The sequence below is a fragment of the Lactuca serriola genome, chromosome 4 (genome assembly GCF_051521515.1).
Source record: "Lactuca serriola cultivar US96UC23 chromosome 4, Lser_US96UC23_V15, whole genome shotgun sequence".
Lineage (NCBI taxonomy): Eukaryota > Viridiplantae > Streptophyta > Magnoliopsida > Asterales > Asteraceae > Lactuca > Lactuca serriola.
The window spans coordinates 277994481-278001659 of NC_136411.1; positions in this window are offsets into that span (position 1 = coordinate 277994481).

The window sequence follows — 7179 nt, forward strand, 5'->3', positions numbered from 1 at the left end:
CGGTTAACCACACACGCTCCACTAACGTTTGACAAGGGTACGAAGTGTAATTCCATGGGTTAGCATACAATTTCACATTTTCCTAAAGTAACTATGATTTGGGAATTTGAAAAGGCATTTAGTTACTTTGTACTTCATTATACTTATAATGGAAGGTTTCTGTCCTATCCTACCCGTTCGGCTAACGACCCTCCACTAGTCAAGAGTGCGGTGGATAAGAGTGGATACCCATTCAATCGCCATTTTATAGGCAATTTCCTTAAACACCCCTTATAGACCAGCTTCGTGAATGAGGCCTACTAACGGTAAGACTGACTGTTTACTCATACATATATATAATATTAGACTTTTAATGTTATATATAGTATAGGGTGTATTTTACACTTTTAAAATGCTAGGTGATTTAATTTAGTAAAATTATACTTTTAATTTAATTAAATGTAAACCAAAACTTAATGGGTTTATTAAATCACTTTTAATTATACACTTTAATTAATTAATAAATCATAAGGGTGTGATTTGAACTGTTTCAAATTACTAGGGTTTTAGAATTTAACATTTCAAAAATTAAACTTTTAATCAAATTTTAAATTCCAAAACTTGAGGGCAAGTTTTGAAACATTTCAAAACATTAGGGATCAAACAACAAATAATTCAAATTAAACAATTAATTTCATAATTATCTATATTTGACCTAATCTTATTTTAGTCATTAGATAATTACCAAATAATTTGAAATAATCCATATTTATCATATAAACAAACTATTATTTAAAAGATTTGAAATTATCTATTGTTTTGGCAAGGATAATCACTAATTTAAGATAAAAATCGGATTTTAACTTCAAAAAACGAATTAGGTATCAAATCCAAGTCAAAACAGCAGCAAAAACCCAGAATTCCCTCTGTCTGACCCCTGGACTCGCCGAGTCAGGGACAGACTCGCCGAGTTCTCCACTGACTCGCCGAGTCAGGTCGGGCAGAGGCCAAAAATCGATTTTCCAGCAAATAAAGCAGTTAAGCATCACATACAACTGAAACCAATCAAGGCTCTGATACCACTGATGGGTTTTATGCATAAGAAACAATCCTATGTGCTCATACAAACCCTAATGCTTGGATCTAGGTTTCTCTATTGTACATGCTTTGAATCCAAGACTAATAAACTTAGATCTAACATATTATAAACTGAATTAGGGTTTATAGAATTACCTTTGATTGTTATATAGTAATAACAATCAATTCCTTGCTTGGATTGGCCTTAGAAAGCTTAGTGCCTCAAGTGATGCACCTCTAATGGAGTCACAAACACCATATACAACTTGGATGAAGAGAAGAAGAGAAGGGAGGCACCAAAAACGGTTGGAAACCCTAATGGAAGTGTTGTCCACGTTTTTGGAGCCTAAGGGGTCCTTTATATACTTGTGTGGGCTGCTAGGGTTTCAGTCAAAACCCTAATGGACAGCTTAAACTCTAAGCAGCCCATGGAACCTTCTGGATAAGGCCATGGACGAAAATATGATGGGCTTCCATCATAATTTCATTCACCCCTTATTCCTTTAGCATTCCTTAGCCCAATAACTCAATTATCCAATAATTGCAGTCCAGTCCCCTAAGTTTAATTAATCTCTTTTAGCCACAAAATTAATTAACAATTAATTCTTGACTAATATTAATTAAACAATATGATTTCTCCTTTAATATATTATTCTCATAATATATTAATAAATCATATTTAAACCTTTCTCTCCTTAAATCATCCTACATGTTGCTATGGTGAAGGCAACCCAAAAGGACCATGCTCATAATCGGGTCAAGTACATACCAAAATAGTTATGGACTTAGACACTAATCCAACATATATATCAGATGATATCGTGTTATGTTTTCCGTACGAAAGATTCCACATAATGGTTATGAATCACATATGATTTACTTGATAAAAATGAGTATTTAGTGAAACTTTGAGTTACACACGATAATAATCGTGTGTTTACTTGTATCCCCCCCCCCTTAAAAGTGTATCTTAAAACAATATTGTTAACACATTTAAAAATATAGATTATAGGGGTATGAACTCACCGAAGAAAGTGCGTGATTTGAAGAAAACGAGATTTTCCCGGGCGGCACCTCGACCGGAAAGTGACGAGATTCTCGGGAATCTCGGGGCTTCGGACTTTCGTCGGGGCTTGAATATGAAACCGGGAAGTCGGGATGTTGTCCGGCACAAAAAACGAGGCGAAAATGAGAGAGAATTGAAGTGTTTTTGTGAAAATAGTCGGCACCCTCGCAGCCTATTTATAGGAGCTGGAGGTCCTCGGTACGCAGGGCGTACTTCGGACTTACGCGGGGCGTTCCTCGTACGCGGGGCGTACTCCGAAGGTACACGGGGCGTTCGTTTGCGTCACTGCTTACCGCGTCCTCGGGCGAAGTGTCTGGTCGACGTGGCTGCTCCGGAGCCTTGTATCCGAGTACGCGGGGCGTACGAGGGTACGCATGGCGTACTCTTTCGGATAAGACTTTGAAGTGCGTGCCAAGAACTTCTAAAATGCGTAACTTTCGCATACGAACTCCGTTTTTGACGTTCTTTATATCCACGTGAAGGTGAGAAAATACTCTACAACTTTCATTTAGACTCCGTCGGCTAATTTTGACTTTATTTATAATTATATTTTAATTAATAGGTCGGGACACGATAACTTCGTTAAAAATCCGTAACTTTTTTATCCGACGTCCGTTTTCGTCAGACTTTTTATTGTTATACTCTTATTGTCGGGCTCTCCAACTTTCGTTTAGGTTGTGTCGGCTAAAGATCGCTCGATCTCTGTTTCGAGTTTTTAGCTGTCTACTGCTAGGTTAGAAACTTCGGAAAATCATAACTTCCTCATACGAAGTCAGATTTGGGCGTTTTTTTTATGCATGATCACGGTTTAACGTAATCTACGACTTTCGTTTAGATGCCTAAGGCTAAAAATTATTGTATCGAAACTTTGCGTTTTATGTCTATCAGCGTTGCCGGCTTTCGCCGTGAATTTTAGATTGGTCATAACTTCTTCGTTGTAACTCGGATTTTAGTGTTCTTTATATGTACGAAAACCTTGATACGAGTCCTACCACTTTATTTAACCCAAATATGATTTTAGGAAAGTTAAGTTTTGGCTTAAGTTTTGCTGGCGTTACATTTTATCATCTCAAAATATCGGGTTGTCACATCATCCCCCTGTTAGAGGGAATTTCGTCCCGAAATTCGAGTTTTAAGTAGTATTAACAATCATGCTACGGACTGGGGTTTTATTTGATACTTGTGTTCTTAATCAAACATTTGTCTTCGCCTGGCATTCCAGTGAATCTTTCACAAATGGGATACGGCTTTGCTTCTTTCGTTTGACTTCACTGGTATGATATCCTTTCCTTGTCAAATGTGTGTTGTGTGTTTCCGTGTTCGGTGAGAGTATTACACCTTGTACCCTACAAGTAGTGTCTCCAGATCTTCAGAGCAATCAACGCTGCTCCTGAATCAAGGTCATGTGTTGAACAATCAAATTCTTGTGTCTTAAACTGTCTTGAGGCATAGGTAGTGATCTTCCTCTTGCATAATAACACAACCAAACCCTTGGTTGGATGCATCGCATTACATCATGAAATATTCTATCCCCTTTTGGGAGGGATAATATTGGTGCAATGCATCAGGCTTAAGTTAGCATTGGAATGCTCTTTCTTGTTTACAGATAAGTCTGATGTTCTTCTAAGTGAGAAATTTGTCCTAAAGAACCCCTTTCTGAGGAGTTTGTTAAGCTCGCTAGGATGTTCTCTCACCTCGGTTGGAGCTAGTAAATACAGTGATTTGGCTACTGGAACTAAGTCGATTCTGAATTTTGACTTGACGCCGTGTTGGTAACCTCGGTTGTCCTTCTGGAAAGGTGTCGGGAAAATCCGCGTACTTCTTGGATGTTCTGAATGTTTTTCACTTCTTGGCACGTCTTGGCGATGTGTGCAAGGAATACATGATATTCCTTTCGTAAGAATTTTTGAGCTTGCATACAGGAAATGATGAGAGGGTTTGTACTTGGTTCGTGGCTGTAAATAACTAGGGCTTCGTTGTTTAGGGAGGTTAGGACGAACTGCTTTATCAAAGCACCTGATGTTGGCTCGATGTAGACTGAATCAACTACTACTGATTATGATGTCAAAATCTGGGGGTGGATTAGCTGTTGTGAAGGTCTAGAAGATAGTGTGACTACTCATGAATTAGGGAAAAAGGATAGGTATTTCTAAGTTTATTCTCACGGAAGCACGATCATTCGTAGTCTTGGGCAGTCTTCGTCCTGAAGTTCATAGTAGAAATCATACCTGGTTCATCCATCACAGTCTCGGGTATACGAGTCGTTTATAATTAAGATTGAAAAGGTAGTCGAATAAATGATTCTTCTTTAAGCCCACATCCCAACGAGGAAAAGAAGTTAAAGTGGAATCATCAATTCTAAACCTGTAGAACCTTGATTATATACCACCCCTATGTATACATTCTTCAGCGATAGATCGACCGTATGGGTCTTTAGATTGAACCTGACGTACTGTACGAGTGATACTTCAGGGAGGTTTGCTGAGGTTTCTTTGGAAAGGATAAGAAACATGAGGTACTCCATGCATGAGTACTTCGGTGTTCTGGAATGATGGTTTCGCTAGAAAGATGTTTTCGGAGAAGGAGATGTACGTATGAAGCTGTTTTTGTGAGGATCAAATTGAATCAAGTCGTAAGAAAATGTTGGAGTCATGAGGAAACTTAAAGACATTAGATTTGAATATAAAACGTTTACAGACAAAACACAACCGAGCAACCATCAATAGAGTTACAGTACCTTAGACTACTACAAGTCTATTGCCGTGAATAAGGTATACTATAAAAGGCAAGTATACACAGTACGAGCATCCCTATACTGACGGATTCCTGCAAAGGATAAGACTTTGATTGTGCTAGTTTTGGATGGTTTATAAGTCTGTTACAATGAAACGCCTAAATTACATTAACGTGGGTTCGTAGTAGGCTCTCCTGCAGCTGTGATCCTGAGAATCCTACCGTCTACGCCAGAGTTCTTTGTTATAGGACAATCCTTCTTGAGATGCCCTATCTCCCCGCATTGGTGGCATGACTGGCTAGTACTAGCCTTGGTGGCGGGAGTGAGGTGTTTAGCCAGAGTTATGTGGACACGAGTTCCTTCCTCATTACACCATCTTAGAAACTGCTTTCTAAAGCGTTCTGCAGGAGTTGCCATTTGTTGTTTTCCCGGTTCGGTATTACCATCGGAACTCTCGACTTCTTTGTCAGTCTTGCTTGTGTTTCCTGAGTTGATGTGTGTAAGGAAAATTGTCACGCAGCTGCTACTGCAGCTTGAAATGAAGCGGCGTCGATATGGAGGATAGGGTTTTCATTGCTCGGCTGATCGTTTCGGGATGACAACATGATTCTGTAACACGTAAGATAAAGATTTTTGTGAGCGATTCTGGTAGACTCTAGATGTACTTCGATTGCTTTAGGTAAAGAGTAAAAGTATGTTCTCGCAAGTTTGACCTACATCCCTATGATGCAGTCCTAGTACGGATTGGAAGTATGTTCATGATGGTTTGATCTACATCCCTATGATGCAATCATAGTATAGAGTAGAAGTATGTTTGTAGAATGGTCTTTCAAGACGTTTGTCGTTCAAGCTGAGGTATCGCTGGTTGGTGGATAACATGATCCAACCACTAGAAGAGACATGGAAATGCCTCCGGAGTTAAATTACTATAGTCCAATGACTTGACTAAAGCATATTAACGAAGGTATGATGAGGGTTTTTGAACAAAAGGTGACACGGGAGTTAGCCGACTGTCAATATCATCGATGCTTTACGATGTAATAAGCTTAGGAAAAATTTGACTTTGAAGAAGGTCTTACATCATATCCAGAGTAGGAAGGTTTTAGCAGCATAAAGGCCCAACTAATAGTACTTACAGTACAAGATAGTTTCATGGAAAATGCTGCATCGGGCATAGACAGAATCATAGTCCCTTTAAACAAGGTAGGGAAACAAAGCCTTTCTTTCTGGCGGAGGTCATCCTTCTGGTGAACTCTCAGTTAGCTAATTAATGTTCCAATATTTAAGAAGGTGTCCTTCGTACACCCTTTGGAGTTCTATGACTTCGGCTAGTGTTTCAGCTAATGCTTGCAGCAGGGTCTCATGGTTTCTCTCAGATCTCTCACGAGTGTTTTCAAGATGATTGGTGTAGATGGTGTGCATTCTTGCGTTGGTATTTAACCTCTTTGATATAATGGAGAGTCGTCCTGCCTTGAATTTCGTTTCGACCAACTCTGCGGATCAAGATTGTTAGGACTTTGTCTGTTGAGCTCCCTTCACTTAAGTTGTAGCAGTTTCGGTCTCCTTTAGACGGAATAGGTTGATCTTGCTCTTCGCTCCATGTTTCCAAGCATTCTACGCAAGGAAGTGTCGAGCTATGAAGAGCTGGACGAGGGTTAGGGTTTGAATTGGGAGCCACCGGGGGTAGTTTTCTCATTCTCGAGTTCAGAGTTATCATCATCCGAAAGGTCTTCAGTATGGTGATCATTCAAAAGGGATTGGATGATCAACCTCTGGTTCTTCTCTGAACCATCCATCATTGCCTTTGTTCAGGTAGTACGGGTCGTCGTAAGGATGGGGTCCAGCTATGTTATCTAAGCGATAATTTGGGGTATAAGAATCTAACACATAAATAGTTTATAGGATACACAAAATACTCCTATAGTATTATAGGTTTACGTTCTATTGTTCCCATTGTGGTTTTGTGGGTAAGTTTTAAGACTTGTTGCAACTCACAACCACACTTAGGTACATGCTAGTCAACCCTTGGAAAATATAGTTGATCAGGCTATATCATCCCAGTTTTGACTATATGTCTCTAAGTCTACTTGTGCTGCCCAACAATCATAATACTTTTGTTTTGTCTTAGTGACACTGATTTTCGTATGAATGCAGACATGTATAATTACTTAAATATTTTATTATTTAAAAGTATAGACTCTTTATCAGAGTATTTTAATCCCTATTTTATTTATAGTTTGTATATCTTTTATGGGTTGATATACTTGATTCACTATAAACAATGCTCTGATACCAATCTGTCACACCCCAAAACCGAGAACGG